This window comes from Nannospalax galili, unplaced genomic scaffold, assembly GCF_000622305.1.
Source record: "Nannospalax galili isolate Female #2095 unplaced genomic scaffold, S.galili_v1.0 scaffold1773, whole genome shotgun sequence".
Classification (NCBI taxonomy): domain Eukaryota; kingdom Metazoa; phylum Chordata; class Mammalia; order Rodentia; family Spalacidae; genus Nannospalax; species Nannospalax galili.
The window spans coordinates 234,353-254,310 of record NW_008333030.1 but is presented as its reverse complement, the minus strand read 5'-3'; the positions used below and the strand labels follow the sequence as shown (position 1 = coordinate 254,310).

Genomic DNA, 19,958 nt, shown 5'->3' with positions numbered 1-19,958 from the left:
CACCTTCTCTGAGGAGAAAGTAAAAATCAAAACTTAATCAAGACACTTTTCCAGGGAGGGAAAGTCAACCCCTTGAGCCCCTATTTCGGTATGGGGGAGGTATTTAGTACTTAAGGACCGAAGTAGTTTATTACTGGTGAAAGAGTTTACCCATTAAGTACTGGACCCTTCTGGGGGACTCAATTTTTTAAAATTTGTTCTTACTTAATTATTGTGCATTTCATACAGAACATCTCAAACATACTTAATCATCTTTATACCCCCTTTCTCCCTGGCACCCTCCATAGCCCTCCCCCACCACTGGAGCCCATATACTCTGTCATCCTTGTTAAGGCCCACTGTGTCAAGCCAGTGTTCAGAGACGTTCCCCAGTGCAAGTCCATCCACTGAGGTCTAGTCAGCCTATCTAGAGTCCCTTGTTTTAGGAAGATCAGAGACTCATTCTTACCTGAGGGCAAGTTCTTCCCTTGCAGAAGGATCCTGTCTGTAATCTAGTTAGGTCAGTAACTCAAAACTCAAAGGCTCTCTGTGGAGACCATTTGAAATTCTTCTGTGCTAAGACCTTGATCAACCAGCCAGATCAATACACAGCAGAAATTCTGAACCCATGAAAACTATAAGGAAACTCTTAAAGATTCTGAAAGGCCCAACTTGCTGCATTCACATTGCCTGCATGTATGGAAGTGCACCCATGTCATGCAATGCCTGAGGAGGTCCGAAGAGGGCACTGGATCCCCTGGAACTGACATTACAGACATTTCTTAGCTGTCATGTGGGAGCTGGGATTCGAACCTGGGTCTTCTGCAAGAACATTCAGTGTTCTTAACTGCTGAGCCCCTAAAAATAATTTTTAATGAATTTCATAAGTACATCTTGATCCTATTTGGAAATTCCCCATATATGCACACCCCAAATCACCTACCTGGATTTAATACATTATTTCATATATGTATATATATATATGTATAGAAAGAGATGATATAGATTATATATATATATGTATATATCATATAAAAAGATTACCAAATCCCTCACCCAGCAGTGTTCAGTTGTCAATAGTTCCTTATCTAAAGTTTGGGTTTCTTCTTACTCATTTCCCACTTCTATTTTTTTAATTTATCATTTTTATTTAATGTGTGAGAGTGTGATGTCTGCATGTAGGTAGATGCACCCTTATCGTGCAATGCCTATGGAAGTCATAAAAGGGCGTCAGATTCCCTGGAACTGGAGTTACAGGCGGTTGTTAGCTGCCATGTGGGTGCTGGGAATCGAGCCCTGGTCCTCTGAAAGAGGAGCCAGTGCTCTTAACTACCGAGTCATCTATCCGTCCCCTATTTTCCCACTTCTATACATGGATTTCATCTGGTTTGAGTTTGCCTAGGTCTTGTGCAAGCTGTCGTCATCACTATAAACTCATAAGAGCATCTTCCCAGAAGCCTGGAAAACTTTGTTTCCTTGTGGTCATCCCCCACTTGGCTCTTAGTCATTTAGACATCTATTCAGAAACGATCCTTCATCCCTGGGTGACAAGGGTTTAATAAAGAAGCCCTACCCATGAATACATGCTATGCAGTCTCTAATTCTCTATATTTTGGGCAGTTGCAGCTTTCTGTGTCAGTCATGATCTGTTGTAAGAGGAAGCTTTGCTGGTAAGAGTTGAGAGATGCATTAGTATTCTCTCTGCATCCCTACCACATTCCACCTTGTTTTCTGAGTCTTAGGTGTAGAGGTCGCATTGTAGATTTATCACTTTGTGTGAATCCTATTTCAGTTCTATACCCACATTTTTAAAAACTGGTGACGATCTGGTGAAATTGGGAAGAAGTCCCAACCTCAGCTCAGGAACTATTGGCAGCTGATCACTGCTGGAGAGAGTTGGTCTTTTTTTTAAAAAAGAAGTGATAGTAGATATACTGAATAGGGTCCAGTGTATAAACTCACACTGAGGAACATCTGGGCAGACAAACTTGACTTGATAGGCTTTAATATGTATGACAGAATGCATGCAATCCCAGGGGCAGCCATGGGGGTGGGGATACAGATAGGGGAGGGTGTCCACATATGATTAACATGTAGTGTATGAAATGGGCAAAAATGCAGTAATAAATACATATGGAGAGGATGGCAGATTCATAATGAAAACTAAGTAGTGAAATAAATTATACTTCATTTCACTTATGTAAATATGTATACAAATATAGTAGATATGATATTTTATTTATATATGCTAATGTCAATACTGCCCTGCTGATCACAGTTACTTTTCAAAATGATAATTAATGGAATTTTCACTTAAGTTTTTCAATGAGGCCCTAAGAAATTGATAAAAAATACAAGAAAAATATGACACCCTGACAGGAAGACATGTAAGAATTTTTTTTCAAAAATGTTGTCTTTTCCTTGCGCTAACTACCAGTACTAACATATGCTTTAACTAGAGAAAGAATAAACTTTGAAAAGACATAAATACAAAATGAAGATATAAAGACAAAATAATATTTGAATGCAGTAATAGAAATGATATATTTATGAATACAGCAATAAGAAAATTATCCTATAGCTATTAACATGAATAAAGTTAATAAAATGAATGCCTTATTATTTCTTGAACTAGGATGAAATTTCAAGTATTTGGGGGATTTATCACAGGTCCAGGAGCCTCTTCTACAGAGATACAAGTAAATATGTAAAAGAATCATTAACTTGAGTTTTGAGTGTCAATGGTTTAGAGAAAACCTTTGGAAGAAAGCCCTAAGTAGAACTGTGTGCCATTTGTTATGTGTATGGACCAGTTAGTGATAATGACTATTCTCAGAAATATGTTTGGTTATAACTGTAAGTACATAGTTCTCTTGTTAAATTCACTTAGAATTCTAATATGTTACCTAGATAACTTGCTATGGCTGGAAAAATATTCATTTCATTTCTGAATAAAACAGCTTTATTTTGTTCTTCCCACCTTCTATATAAATTCCCTTATACTGGAAAAAAACTTCTGTAATCTGTTGAACTTAACTGATTTTACTCGGCATTCTTCTTATTTTCAGCAACACAAGAGGGAAGTAGTGCAATTTTAGCTTTTCCTGTGTGTTTCTTATAGTTGGTTTGATAATAGCATAGACATAGTTTCTTGAGGGTTGTATATCTTTGAATTTATTTCCTAATAGTGCCTTTATCATTCTGAAAAAAAAATGAACTTCATTTTGTTTGGTTCTCTTTTTAAATTTTTTTCTTTTTAGCTTGTGTGTATGAGTGCATGTTTCTACTTGCACCACGCATGTGCAATGCCCATAGGGAACAGAAGAGTGCGATGGACACCCAGGAACCGGAGTTCCTGACATTTGTGTGCTGCCTTGTGGGTGCTAGGGAGGCAACCTGGGTCCTCAGCAATGAGCAACCAGTGACCTTTACCTCTGAGCCATGTCTCCAGCTCCTGGACTATCTTTTTTAGTGGAATATCTTATAAGTGTTTGACGTTTCTGAAATGTTTTCCCAAGTAGAAAGTGGATAAATTCAAACCCTATGTATAGAAACAGTAAAATATACTATAAGTACACATTTACGTTTGTGATAAAGGCCAACTGAGATTTCTCGGTTTTATTTCTTTCCAATTTTCCTTGGATCAGTTTTAAACGTTGACTAATAACCAATTTATGAGATTCAGTTTTCCTACGTAATAGACATCTTCCCAAAGCTCTGCAGTGAGGATATCCTCCACAGTGATGGTCTATGTTATATGGATATTTAGTTTCACCCATCACCCCAGAGGTTGATTAAATTCCATCCTTTATGAAAAGTGAAAATTACGGGGCTCAGCAGTTCAGAGCACTGACTGCTCCTGCAGAGGACCCGAGTTCGATCCCCAGCACCCACATGGCGGCTGCGAATCGTCCTTAACTCTAATTCCAGGGGAATCCGATGCCCTCTTCTGACCTCTGCGGCATTGCACGACACAGGTGCACTCACATACATGCAGGCAATGCACTCATACACGTAAAATCAAAATAATAAAATAAAATATTAAAAAAGAGAAAATTGAAAATTATATATGAAAATTTTCAGTATAATTGTTAAAGATTTAGCTCACTAAAATATTGTTCGAATTTCTTTTTCTTATTTCCTGGAGCTCCCATTTGTATTCATGTTTTTTGCCTTTGCTCTTAAATATTGTACACCTTTTCGGTAGTTTAAACACTTAGTTTAAATCCCTCATATTCAAATTCTAAAATATCTGCCTGCCATATATTAATTTCCTATGTATGCTATATATGCTCGAGCTCTTTAAATTGCTCACTTTAAAATGGCTTGCCTCCTAGAATGCCTTGTTATTTTTATGAATTCCTGGATATAAATTGTTGCATAAATTAACTGAAGTGAATAGGCCTTTAGTTCGGGCAATTATGTATTTTATGGGTATCCATGACAGGGTGTTTTCTTTTGCTGTGCTGTAGGGATTATAAGGCCAAACTGTCTCCCTTGTAGGTGTCCTTGTCTACTTGTGCCCTGTTTTCTTTGAATTTCCTAGGAGAATTCTTCAATACGCTCTCAGGTATGTAGTTCATTGCATTAGAATACCTATGTTTCCGTCTCCGGCAGCGGATTTTTCCTGCGTTCATGTGTTAACATATGAACCTCAGCGTTGGAAGGTTATACACCCTTTATAAGAGCATTTCTCCATCACTTCCTTCATGGCTTAAGAACAGTTGAGTTTTCAGTTTATGCATTTTATGTTGTTGTTGTTGTTATGAGGGTTAGGATGAAAATTTTCAGATACAATTCAAATAACCTTGATAGAGGTCTTTTTTTTTTTTCATTTGCATCACTTTCTGTTCAAATACTGAATTCTGTTGAGTACTGCATAGTATGTATTCACACTACAAAGATCCAGGATTTGAGGGGCTGGGCAGATGGCTCGGCGGTTAAGAGCACTGACTGTTCCACAGAAGACCTGGGTTCGAGTCCCAGCACAAACGTCGTGGCCAACAACTGCCCCAAACTTCAGTTTCAGGCTAACATATGCCTGCTTCTCTATTCTGCAGGCACTCCACTACTCGAGCGCATTTACGTACATGCAGGCCTAACGCTCGTACACATAAAATAATGTTTTAAAGTACAGAATCTCTATTGTGCCTATATCAAATCACATTTAAGCATGTATTGGTTTCTCTAATACATCATACCATAGTTATCTGAATTTATTTGAATTTAAATAAACTTCTCGCCAAACGGTGTCTTATATGAATCTGAATGTATGTGATATATGTATAACTACGCACAGACTTTAGAAGAACATCACCACTGGAAAAATGATGTACACCTCTTTCTGTGTGGTCAGGAATTCTGAGGCATTCTATTTCCCCTTCCAGTTTCTGTTCTTTTGCAACTTATGTACATTACTTAATAGTCTTTGTATGGTTGTGTGTGTTTACTTTATTGTAGATATCAAAGTATGATATGACTGAATAACCTAATAAGATTATTCAAACACAATTTATGAAAACATCAGTCATTTTTTTCTTAGTGATTTTTCTTAAGACAGGGTCTATATGCAGCCACATTTGGCCTGGAACTTGCTATGGAGAGCAGGCTGACCTCGATTTCACAGCGGTGTGCCTACCTCTACCTCTCAAGTGCTTGGTTGAGAGGCACCAACACTCACGGAGCCGTCTTACTGACGTTTTTGCCAAATTGCCGGTGTGTGATACTCATCTTTCATCTATGTTACTGCTCAGACTTAATTTGTTCATAATTTTCAGTTGTAGCCATACTGACAGAGTTAGTGGTACAGGCCAGAGAAGCAGCTTCATGTTCTCCACTTCAGCTGCGTCAAGATTTCCCCAGTTTATTGAGGGATCTCGACGCAGAGCAAACTAAGATTCTTGGATTCATCAGTGAAAACAAATATAGGACTAGCTAGTAATATGAATCATGGTTGGAGTTAATTAAGCGTATTTAAGTATACTCTTAAGCATGAGGGACAGGAGAGAGACAGGTGTTCAAGAAAACAATATGGCACACCAAAATCATGCGTGTGGAGTTTTCTTTGAATCACAGAAAGTAAGACATACCCAAGCGAGGGCAAGGGTTTCTCAACAGAGAGTTAAAATACATCCTCTTAGCATTAGCCTTGTGAGTGGATGTCAAGATATATCTCCAAACGCTAAGTGATCTTTTTTTCTTTTGATCTCGTTCAGTAAATGTAATCACAGCTTTGCTGCAATGTTTTGGATGTAGCTGTAATCTAATAATGTAAAGGCAGAAGTCACCGGGCTTTCACAAGTACTTTCAGATATATATTTTCTCTTTAAATTGAGTTTCTGGTAAGATTCCAAGAACGGTGCTGATTTATAGCTGGGAGGTCGAGAGACCTTCAGCAGTTGTTAATTGCACTGGAGTTTTTGTTTCTGAGTTGGTACGAAATTTCAAGTAGATCCCTGGATGAGGAGCTCCTTTTACTTCTCTGTAACTCTCCAGTGATGCCCCATACCTCTCTCTTTCCATTCTACCTCAGGAGGTGTTCAGTAGAATCTCAGCAGCACTGTGACTCAGCGAGAAGTAGCAAAGCCACAGTTCTTTCAAACTTAGCAAGCTCTGAAGATAATCAGAATAATGTAATGTCTTCACTCCTTTTACTCATTTCTTCGTTTGCTGTTGGATTTTCCTCCCTGCTTTGCCCTAGGCTCGGCCACCACTCATATTAGAGATATTTGCCAACATATTTCATTTAAACATGTACTTTAGTTTTATGTTTTATAATTTTGCAGATTGTGAAAATTTGTCTCATATAAGTCATTAATTGCACTTATGTGTATTGTCATTTCTTTTTAGTGTACCCATTTACTCATTGTATAACTATATTTCTTTGTTACTTAAAATTATATGGATACAACCAAGTCCTAGTACTTTTACACTGAGTATCTCTAATGAAAGGAGAAAATGGTTCATAATCCTGAACCTAAATATTCTCCATCACATTTTGCATTTTTGCTTATTTTCACAGAGGTCTTGATTTCTTTAATGAAATTCGTTGGGGTAATTGGAGGCTCTGTATCACGATCTTCATTTCAGAAACACTTACTGTTTACTTTGAAAAATGATTAAGATGTTTCATCTCCTCAAATCATTGATTGAGTCCTTTTGAAGCTGGATCCAGGCATTTGTGACGATTTCCCGTTTCCTTTTTTCTTATCAATACAGAGGCCGTAGACCATGGGAATGCCATGTCAGCATTTCAGCTATTTTTCAGATTCTCTGTTATGTTGGACCTGGTACTGAATTTGCTTCCACTGTAGTTGTGGGTGATGAAAGCTTGTTAAGTTGCTCTAGGTTTTAGATAAAACTTTCTGACTAGCCTCCTGACTCCCACCTCACCTATTTTGAATCAGGGATAGTAGGAATGACTCATACGTTATGGACATATTCTGTATTAAACACTTTTACCTAACATCACTACCAAAGGATTATGGTTTATATTGTAACAAGGTCGCAGAGCCATGTGCTCTTCTTATCACCTGGGCAAATGAACTTAAAACATCAGGACCCCTCATTTCCCTCCACTCAAGCTAGAGTTTGAATGTAGATGGGGGGGAGAGAGAGAGAGAGAGAGAGAGAGAGAGAGAGAGAGGAGAGAGGAGAGAGGAGAGAGAGGGAGAGGGGAGAGAGAGGAGAGAAAGAGGAGAGGAGGGAGAGAGGAGAGAGAGGAAAGAGGAGAGGAGAGAGAGGAGAGAGAGGAGAGAGGAGAGAGGAGAGAGAGGAGAGAGGAGAGAGAGAGAGAGAGAAGAGAGAGAGGCAGTGCCTAACAAAAAGCACTGCAAACAGTGCACTGTTCTCATTTTAAACAATGATAGAAAATGAGAACCATCTGTTTGTAGCTGTGTTTGTGATATTCTTGGTTTAGAGATCACGGGGAAAGATTCTCTGACAAGATAAAGGTGGGTATGGCTGTTACTTCCGGGTTTCATACTGGACTCACTGTTTAAAAAAATGAGCAAAGCCCTTTCTTCGGAATATAGTTCCTAGGCACATCTGAAGGAACACATGCTCAGCAATTCTGATTCACTCTTGGCCTTAAAATGAATGCTCATAATCAGGCAGTTTCTTTATTACATCATGTAAGTCATTAATTGCACTGATGTGTACGGGGCTTAGAAACTCTGCAGGTCATACCATGATAGGAAAGGGGTTGCTAATATTTAGTTTACACGCATGTAGCTGAGGTCCATTCTCCTGAAATGCTTGTCTTCTGGGACTTGTGGAATCTTTATTTTTTTTAATATTTTATTCATTATTTTTAACTTATGTGTATGAGTGTATGAGTGTATTGCCTGCATGTATGTGATTGTACCCAGCTATGCCACGGAGGTCAGAAGAGGGCTTCAGATCCCCCCGGAACTGGAGTTAAGGACGGTTCGTACCAACCATCTGGGTGCTGGAAATCGAACCCGGGTCCTCTGCAAGAGCAGTCAGTGCTCTTAACCCCTGAGTCATGTCTCCAGCCCAAGGAATCTTTAAATGATATGTATTTTGTATTTCTGAGTTCTCGTTTCGTTTTCAGTAGGATGTTTTGGCATAAAGGGTTAGTTTTCCATCTAATTTTGAAGCACATCCCTGCTCTGTTTGCTTTTCTTATAGTCAGTCTCCTGGTTGTATCAATAAGACAAAGATAGTTCATAGCAACCATGTACTCATACACTAGAACTTCACTCTCATCACTTGTTTAATGTGGTCTAATTGTTGGTCCGTAATTTGAAAAATGTGTCAACTATGGGTTAATTCCAAAATATATGCCAGTGATGCGATCAAAGGACATTGTTTGAATATACTTTAGTACACAGCTAACTAGTAGGAACTGAGTATATTAATGTAGGTATGATTTTAAGTCATGATATGTATGAATAGTAACCAAATATTTCCTTTCTTTTCTTTATTCATTTTTGTCATATGGTATTTAATGCTTTATTAAATCTCGTCAGTAATCACTGATACTTGCCTTATAAATTCATATGGAATGAAGCACAAATATTAGCCATGCTATCAATGGAAATAAGACTTTTTCTAGGTGCTGAGTTGTGGCTTGTATATGTGATTATTCAGCAATAAGAAGAGGGCATTCAATTTTATGGCATGGGCTTCAAAGTTTTTATTGAGAAAACCAACACCATGTTACCAAATTGTCTATATATGTAACATTCAAGTCCTTTCTCATCTGATGATTGAATCCGGGGCCTAGTGCATTCTACACAACCATTCTACCACTACATTCTACATCTTATGGCCTGTCATATACCTTTACTTCTGACAAGTTTAGACTCTTTATATATTTGTTGAACATTATTCTTTATACCCCCTACAGATTCCAAATACATATTACTAATGTCACTTCAATTTTTAATAACCCATTTATACATGTTTCCATTTAAGAATTAAATGATTACCCATTTGATTTACATGAAAAATGAAATATATTACATAATGAAACATACAATGCCAAAATACATGTCTTTTTAACATATATATGATTACAAATATTGTATATAAGTAGCAAGACACAACAGCAAACCAAACATGAGAATTATTTCCTGATTTAGTAGAAATGTTGAATTCATGAAAAAATGTATAAAGACAGATTAAAAGACTTAATACAATTTAATGTAGTAACATTCCATCGACAGAAAAATATTTTATTTGCTATAATTAAATGCTTTAGAGTACAATTTTTCTTTTTGTAAACATACTTTCATGGTTAAATGATTTATCTATTACGCAATACTGAAATATATAATAAAAATAAATTATTGGGGGCTGGAGAGATGGCTCAGCGGTTAAGAACACTGGTTGTTCTTGCACAAGGCCCAGGTTAGAATCCCAGCACCCACATGGCAGCTAACAACTGCCCGTAACTCCAGTCCCAGGGGATCCTACAGCCTCTTCTGACCTCCGTGGGCATTGCACGACACAGATGTACTTACCTACATGCAGGCAATCCATGCATACACATAAAATAAAAAGAATAAATAAAATTTTTTAAAAAGTTAAAAAATTATTTAACGTATTATATAAATTAAGAGATTAAAATATAAATACGTAATAGAAATTAGTAAATATTTTGGATGCAAATGATAATAAGAATGTGAAATTTTATCTTTTATTTTTTTGGTCTTTTTGAGACAGGGTCTCCCCAGCTGACCTGGAACTCACTATGTAGACCAGTCTGGCTTCAAACTCATAGAGATCCTCCTGCCTCTGCCTCCCAAGTGCTGGGATTAAAGGCGTGAGCCACCACCCCTGGCAATAATAGCTAAAGATCTTGTCTTCAGGTAATTATAAATGAATCTCTTCAGCAGTCATTAAGGATGCAAAATAAAGTGTATATTGAAATGAATTAGCAAACAATATAATCATTTTTTTTAAAAACAGTATAAAATCAGTAAAAACTTATGGCCTCATTTTCACAAAATTTATTGAAAGGAGTATTCAGTTGTCCTATATATTGAACTTAATATGATCTTCTTTTATCAAATTTACTTTCCTATTTCTAAAAAAAAAATGTCTTTTTCTGACAGCATGCATCTGGTCCTATAAAAAGTTTAATAAAGGACTGTATGAAAAGGAAAATTATGTATTTAAATTAAATGAAATATGTTAAAATGATGAACGCTATGTAAATTTTATATCCCAAAATCTAAATAATTATCAGTGATCCCCCAAGAGGTATAATGAAAGTATACGTTAATTCACTTCTTTAGGACAATAGAAGTATACTACATGTACATTTTTGATATTTCATCTCACATTAATACAACACTGATAAGTTATTTTTCCAAAGTGACATTTACATGTATTTTCATTCCATTGATCACTAGTGCAATAGGAATTAGGCATGATTAGCCACTTATTACATATTTACTTTGTCTCACGTAGAAAAAGAGGGGGTTTTGGTTAAATTTATTTTTATCCTGATTTTTTTCCTTTTATTTTTCTTCTGTTTAAAATTATATCATCCACCCTCATACACGCAGGCAAAACATTCATACACATAAAATAAAAGTAGATTTTAAAAAATAGGTGCTAGCCTTTATTTTTATCCTGATTTTTTTCCTTTTATTTTTCTTCTGTTTAAAATTATGTCATCCACCCACATACACGCAGGCAAAACATTCATACACATAAAATAAAAGTAGATTTAAAAAAATAGGTGCTAGCTGCTCTTGCAGAGAACCTGGGCTCAGCTCCCAGCACCCACAGGTTGACTAACAATCGTCCATATCTTCAGTTTCAAGGGAATCTCATGCCCTCTTCTGACATCCTCAGATATCATGCAACAGGGGAAGACTTAGATACATGTGGGCAAACTATTCATACACATAAAATTTTAAAGTTTAATTAAATAAAATAAAAGTATACCAAATAAATTATGTAGAGTGTTATTTATTATATGATTTGTGCTCTTATACATAAAGTACACGACAAAAATTGAAGTTCAAAAATTATCGGATTTTTATTTGAAGTTTACAAGGAGTGTAAAATAAATTTCTAGTTGACAAAAGAAAAAATATTAAATACAGGGAGATATATAAATAATAATGTTTTGAAAGAATTTCTCTCTTCTTTTTTGTGACGTTAAGGTATGACCATGATTAATTCACGTATAAAACTAGAGGCAAAACGTTAGCAGTAAGTCGGTCATGCTGGCAGAAAACTTTAATCCCAGCACTCAGGAGGCAGAGGCAGGTAGATCACTGTGAGCCTGAGTCCAGCCTGGATTCAGTGAGCTCCAGGCCATCTGGGGCTAGAGGGAGACCCTGTCTCAAAAGTACCAAAAATAAAAAGGAGTAGTAATGGCAGAAAGAGATAACAAATTAATGAGTGAAGAAGAAAGGATGTGTTAATATGAAAATATAAATACAAATAATATAATTAATGATTCAACATCTAAACTGGCAGTAAGATCACTATTCTAGGAGCTATTGACTTAAGTAAACTTATTGGAACTAATGTTATAACTTTGCTATAGTAAGAGGAAATGTCAAATAGTCCATGGTTAGGAATCCTATATTAAAACTCACCCACCCATGGCTCAGGGACCATTGCAGAAGAAGACACAGAGAGATTGTAGGAGCTAGGATTGGTACATGGACATAAGAAAATTGGAGCTTCCAGGCCTCTGGGAACTTGCTCATATGAACTTGCAACAATGGGGACATCACGCACAAGACCCATGCTGACTCAAACACACAAAAACCCCGGATAGAACTGGGAAAATGGGCGGCAGCAGACCCCAACCATATCCAAGGAACCATTTACAACTGATTACTACAGAGTGAGGCAGAGTAGATGTTCTTTACGGGAGTGACTCTAGATAGGTTGACTAGACTCTAGTGGATGAGCATTCCCAAAGGAACATCTGGGTACAGGTATAGTAATCTTAGATTTTGAGTTTAATAGCACCTGAGTCCAGAAACAGAATTCCAGAGACAGTTCCGAGGTGTTTCTGGGAGAAGTCGTGTCTTCTGAGTTCTGGCCCCTTCATAAAAATCATTTTTAAGACTCAGGCTATTTGTTCAAGTAATTCTAATGTTGGTGTATTAGTACTGCAACATATAATATGTTCTTTGAATACAAAACTATTATAGTGATACAGATCATTTAGTTCCTCTTTATGAATTGAGAAGTACTGTTTTCCTTAGATCTGTTTGAATTTTGAGTGATTTCCACTTTATTAGCATATTTTCCTATATAATAAGTATGTTCCCTTTATATCTTCAAAATGCTAAATATGTGCTTGCCGTTCCTTCAGTTTTCTATGTTTGTTCAATCTGTTCAAACTGGTTACTTTTAAATATTTTGTCTTCTAGAATGCATTATAATTTTAAAAGTGAAAGCAATAAATAAAAATATTGATGTGCCTTAAGTTTAAGATTTACATATGTTTTGCTAACCATTACAGTGTCTGAAATATTTTCTTTAGCTGTAGGAATTAGGCCAAAATGTTCCTGCTATTGGGGTCCCTGTCTCTGTTGCCAGTTGTCCTTGACTTCTGGAGAAGGCTTCTAAATGTGCCCTCAGGTGTGTAGTTCATTACATTTGAATACTGTTGACTCCATTTCCAGACGTGATCTTCCTCTCCTGACGAGCTTTTGATGTGTGAAAATGTGATTTTCAGGGACATCTGTACAGTATTTGGGGGAGCATTTCTACATGTGAACTCAGGTCTTTAATGAATTGAAGAGAGTTTCTCAGATCCGACGTCAGCATGGTGGTGAGCTTCCCCAAACTGCATCTTGCACATCCCCCTACGTTGGGGCCATGTGTGTCCCCTCCCACACCTCCAGTGCTAGGCCACCCTGCAATTCAGTAGGGGCCCAGACCTTGGCAGACTGCCAGAGAGTGTCTGGATCCGGCCTCCACATAACGGTGAACTTTCCAAATTGTGTGTGCCTTACACATCTACTTACTTTGGCACCAGCTGAAGTCCATCCCACCACCCTATGGCTAGGCTTCTCTGCCCTTCGGTAGGGGTCCAGACCTTACAAACTTCCTGAGAACACCTAAATGGGCCTCCCCTTGGAGAGCTTCCCAAACTGTGCTGTGACTTCTCACTAGTAGGGGCCTAGACCTTATGAGGAATTTGTGAGGACCTGACTGGAGCCGGACTTGGACATCTGCAGGAGCTCCTGAGTAGCCTGGCTGCGGCCATATGGCCCCTCCAATATAAAATCAAAAGAGAGAACCTGAAGCGTAGACCACCCAGTTTTACATACCCAATAAAGAAACAACAAAGGTACACCAATAATACAAACAAAAACAGACTTCAGCTCAACAAAGGAAGGCCTGAGTTTCATACCAGAATCACAAACAACAAAAAGAACTCCACCTGCCAAAATGACAACAGAAAAATGATAATATGGTAAACCAAAATAATGTGTTTCCACCAAACACCACCAGTCTTATAGATGAGTTCTACAATGAGAAGCCCCTAGAGATAACCCCGGGCACAGAGGTTAAAAGAACAATCATGAACATGATCAAAGAATTCAATGAGTTTAAAGAACACACACATAAATCAAAGAACTAAAGAAGATAGGGATAAAATTCTCACTGAATTCACAGAAGAGACAGAAATACTACAGAAAACTCAGACTGAAATAAGACGAAAATGAAAAACTCAATAAATCAATTTGAAATAAGAGGAGAGAGCCTCACCAATAGACCACATTGCCTGGAAAACAGAATATCAAGGGAGAATGATAAAGTTGAAGAATTTGGACTGCTCAAGCAAAGATTATGAAAAATTACAGAAGTATAGGAAAGGAATATGCAGGAAATGTGAGATGCCATGGAAAAATAAACAATAAAAGAAAAGAAGACAAATTTATGCAACATAGGTATAGAGGAAGGAGAATTTCAAGTTAACGGTATTGACCGTAACTTAGGACTGCAGAAGAAAATTCCCCCAAATTGATGAAAGGCATCCCCATACAAATACAAGAAGTACTTAGAACACCAAATAGCACCGTAAAAGGGACTCCCCATAGCTTATCGTAGTAAATGCACTAAATATGCAGAACAAGGAGGGAATAATAAACACTGCGAAAGCAAAAAAAAAAAAAAGTCACATAAAGGAAAACCCATCAGAATTATAGTTGACTTATCACTCTCAACTATGATAGCCAGAAGAGTCTGGATCAAACTTCTCCCAGTTCCAAATGATCATAGATGCCAACCCAGAATACTTAATCCAGCAAAAATATCTATTACAGTTGAAGGGGAAAGAAAAATCTTCCACAACACGAATAGGCTGAAAGAGCACTTGTCTACAAAACCAGCCCTTCAGAGAACACTTGAAGCAGTACCAACAACGGAAAAACGGACCAACTATACTCAAGTGTCAACAGAAAGAAACTAAATGAGGGTATAATTGTGGAAACCCAAAATTAGTCCAAGAATGCAAACAGAAATCAAAATGATGGTAACCAATACACATCATATAAATAAATGGACTCAAAGACAAAAGTCACAAGGTCATTTCAATGGCTGCAGAAAAGTTCTTTGACAAAATTCAGTATGCATTCATGATAAAAGCCCTAAAGAGAATTGGACTGGAGGGAACACACCTGAACGTAAAGCTATATACAACAAACTCACAGCCAACATCGCTGTAAATGGAAAAAAAAAAAAAGAAAGAAAAGAAATCCTGTCAGCATTATCAGTAAAATCAGGAATCAGACAAGACTTTCCACCATCTCACTCCTTTTTAATATAGTGTTGAAACTCTTGTTAGAGCAATAAGAAAATGAAGGAAATTAAATATTAATTGAAAAAGAAGAGGTCAAATTATCCCTTTTTGTAGGGGTACTATACTATGATACTGTACCTAAAAGATCCCCCAAAATCCAGCAGAAAACTCCAAGAAATGATTAACATTTTCAGTAAAGTGGCAGGTAACAAAATTAATCTACAAAAATCAGTAGCTTTTCTGTATACCAATAACAAGCAATCAGAAAAACAGTACATGGAAACCGTCCCATTCACAATAGCCTGGCAAAAATAAAATATCTTGGAATAAAACTGACCAAAGATATCAAAGATCTAAACAATGATATATTTAAATCTTTAATGCAAGAGATTGAGGAAGACGCCAAAAGATGGAAGGTCCTCCCATGCTCGTGGATTGGAAAAAATAATATTTTTAAAATGACCATCCTACCAAAAGCAATATGTAGATTTGATGTAATTCCATAACATACTTCACAGAATTAGAAAAAAATTCTTAGAATTCATATAGAAGCACAAAAGATCCCAGATAGTCAAAGCAACCCTGACCACAAAGAGCAATGCTGAGTGGATTACTATACCAGATTTCAATCCGTATTACAGCCCTATAGTCAAAAGAACAGCATAGCACTGGCACAAAAATAGACCTGTAGATCAATGGATCATAACTGAAGACCCAAACATGAGTACATGAAATTTTTAGTCACCTGATAATGGACAAATTGCCAAGAGCACACACTAGAGGACAGTATCTTCAACAAATGGTGCTGGCAAAAAATGGGTCTCTACCTGTAGAAGAATGAAATTAGACCCTTAACTTTCACCTTGCACAAAAGTCACCTCCAAGTGGATCAAAGACCTCAGTGTGAAACCTGAAACTCTGATGCTGTTAGAATGAAACACTGGCGGTAACCTACAAAGCATAAGTGTAGGAAAGGACTTTCTAATTCTGACAGTGGTTGCTCAGGAATTAAGGTCAACAACCAACAAGTGGGACTTCATTAACCTAAAAGGTTTCTTCTGTAAAGGAGAAGAAATAACCAAGAAAGTGATGGGAAAACCCACAGAGTGGGAGGAAAATCTTCACCAGTGACACATCTGACAGAGGTTTAACATCCAGAATATATAAAGAACTCAACAAAGAAAGAATCGGGGCTGGAGAGATGGCTCCGGGGTTCAGAACACTCGCTGTTCTTGCAGAAGACCCAGGATTGAATCCCAGCACCCACATGGCAGCTAACAACTGTCTGTAACTCGAGTTCCAAGGGATCCAACAGCCTCTGTGGGCATCACACAACACGGGTGCACTTACCTACATGCAGGCAGTACTCACATATACATAAAAATAACATATAAAATATAAAAAAATTAAAAAAAAACAAAGAACCAAGAAAATAACTGACTTAATTAAATGACGGGCTCGGGATCTGAACAGAGAGTTCTCAAAGGAAGAAATAAAGATGGCTAAGAAACGTCTTTGTTCCACTTTGTTGGTAATTAGGGAAATGCAAATTAAAATCACCTAAGATTTCATCTTACCCCAGTAAAACTGGCTAAGATCAAGAGAACAAATGACACCAAATGCTGGCAAGGATGTGGAGGAGAAAGGGAAATGCTCACTCACTGCTGAAGGAATTGCAAACCCCATGGAAAGCAGTACGGAGCACTCTTAGAAGCCAAAAACCTAAAAATGAACCTACCATATGACCTGCTTATATCAATCTTTGGCATATAGCCGGAGAACTCATCCTATTCCAGAGATACTTGTACATTCATATTCGCTGCTGCTCTTTTTACAACAACTAAGAGCTTGAAACAAGATAAGTCCACCTCACCTAACAAGTGGATAATGAAAATGTGGTACATTACACAATGGAGTTCTACTCAGCATTAAAGAAATATGAAATAATAAAATTTGCAGGTAAATGGATGGAAGTAGAAACTGTCATATTAAGTAAAGTAACACAGACCGAGAAATACATTTAAATACATGTCAAAATGTTTCTTTTCTTACAAATGATGTTATGAGATGGGATAGCTAGGCAGGCATTATTGTGAACTAACCTTAATAACTACCTTGTGATTGAGTAAAGCAGTTAAGAAGCTGTAGAAATATGTAGGTTGAAATTACAGACAATGGGGGCTGGAGAGACGGCTCAACGGTTAAGAACACTGACTACTGCTCTTGCAGAAGACCCAGGTTCAAATTCCAGCACCCAAATGGCAGCTAACGACTGTAACTCCAGTTCCAGGGGATCCGACAGCCTCTTCTGTCCTCCGCGGGCATTGCAAGACACGGGTGCACTTACTTACATGCGGGCAAAACACTCATACACATAAAATAAAAATAATAAACTATTCAAAAAAAAGAAAGAAAGAAAGAAAGAAAGAAAGAAAGAAAGAAAGAAAGAAAGAAAGAAAGAAATTGCAGACAATGGTGACTGCCCACTGTGGTCATGAAAGGGTGTCCTACTAACCCCCAATCTCCTTGTTCCCATGATCATTTGACGTTCTGCAACTTCTCAGTCCCACCAAATACTATTCTGGTGCAACCTAGAATGTCCAGGAACAAAAACAAAACAAATCTGTACAAATAGTCCAGCAAGCTGTTTTCTCAGCTTCCTCTGAGTTTTCACATCTTACTTAATTCCCATTTTAGAAAGAAACAATTGTTAGGTGTAGAGTTTTGCTCACAAGTTTAATTTGTTTTCCTTTCAGAATTGAAAATATCCTGGCTGAATCGCTGATGGGTTCTGGTATCTGCTGAGATCACGGCCATTTTAAAATAATCCCTGAAGTGGTAATGTATCATTCATTTTGTTTTGTCCACTGAACTACTGTTCATTATTCCTCAGAGGCTTACAGTTAATCTATCTAATTAAAAACATTTTAAAGTATAATGCTGGGATGCAGTTAAGGGCTGAAGCTGCTGCAGGCATGCACAAGGCAGATGTTGTTAAGAGGCAGACAGATGGCAGAGCACGTGCGAGGTGCTTGGTTCCACCAGTGCGCTGTACCGCTCATAAAAGGGGAGAGCAGATTTTATAATTTCAAGAGATATTTAGGAAATTTATCTTTTTATTGAAATTGGATATAACGCTGTGGTAATGTGTTTACCTACCATGTGCAAGATCCAGGGTCCATCCCTAGCACTGCGTTGACAAGATCTAAAACATATGTAAGTATTGTTACAAATCCAGTAGCTGTTTTGATAAACCACATGCTTTCCATTAATTCGGCGTGCACAGGGCTACTCGACGTGCACAGCAAGCACAATTAGCCAATAGATAATTTTCAACAATGACATATTTAAATTCTGCTGTGTGTGTGCATGTCATCAGAGAGCCCTCCTAGCACATCCAGTGGAATGGTTTGATGTCCAGAACAATATATTTGGTTGACGATAGCAACAAGGACAAAAAAATTACTGACACAATAGAAAAATGCCAGTCTTTTCCCATTAAAATACATGTTTAAATCATCGTGGAGCAAATATATTAAAAGAAATATATTCATTAGCAAAACAGTAAAATTGGTTGTTTTAATTGTCCATCTGATACTTAATTGAATGTGATGGAAAAGTATAAAATAGAAATCTTGTTAATTAATAATGAAGGCTTATCAGTGTTTCACATTTAAAGAAGTATGTCTATAAAATATGCAGGAGCATTTTCATATATATCGTATGTAGTCATGCGGCTTTATGATTCATATTTGCATAACGCAGCATAATGTAATACAGAAAATAGTATACTAGCTCATACACGTCTCTTAAGGGTGAAATTATATACAGATAGTGTACATCACAGCCAATTAAGTTAAAAGCAACAGGATATAAATGAAACTAACAAGCGTTTAGGTACTTAACTTTTAAAATTTTGGTATTATAATAACTATAGTGACGTGGTCTTTAATATGTTGCTGACCCAAAGCACAGGCAATATACAAAAGAAACACTAAATTGTAATTAGTTTTGAAAACCCTTAACATTTAATGTAAACTAAATTACAGGCTAGCCATCATTTGATTTACTTTCACAGATTTTAGGTATTCTGTGTTGATAATATTTTTTTAATTAATTCAGTACTTTTAAATTAAATTTCAAAGTTGTGTACACTCTTCCTTAGTAATTGCACTCACGTGGACCGGGGGCAGATCATTAAAATTTATTTTCATACTGGTGGATGTAGAGCTTTAAAGAAGCTGTATTTACTAGAATAGACTGTCTTTATAGACATAGATTTATTTTCTAATAAGAGTAGATGTTTAGTAACTACAGATATTTTCAGAGGTCTGGTGCATGCTGTACAATCCTTCAGATATTGAGCTATAACCAACACCTTGCAATATTTCTTTTATTCTTCCAAGTTTAGACTTGGCCTACATTAGGTAATTGATTCTCCTTTATAATTCAGGTACACACCAAATATCAGTTGATATCTTTTATACTTCTAATACCTCCCTTGATTTGCCTTAATGAAGAAATGACTCACCATTTCTTCATTTCCCAGAACAAATTACTGCATTATAAGAAATAAAATGCCGTCCTCAGCTCTCACCCTCCTCTGCCCCTGGAGGGGGAAGCCTAGGGGGTGGGGAAGAGTTCGTTGTTCATTTACACGATGTGAGCAGACAGAGAGACCAATAAAGTTTATTCTGGAGAGGAAAGGAGAGGGCGCCCTGCG

The 19,958-nt window shown here is 37.1% G+C and overlaps 1 long non-coding RNA gene across 1 annotated transcript in view; it reads left to right on the top strand.

The window, feature by feature from the left end:
• The window catches only part of LOC103729758, a 34,052-nt gene extending 15,985 nt beyond the window's left edge, over window positions 1-18,067 (top strand). The window contains exon 4 of the long non-coding RNA XR_607075.2: window positions 17,992-18,067. This is a non-coding gene — a long non-coding RNA (uncharacterized LOC103729758). The remainder of the gene's footprint in view (window positions 1-17,991) is intronic.
• Window positions 18,068-19,958: the final 1,891 nt, after the last annotated feature.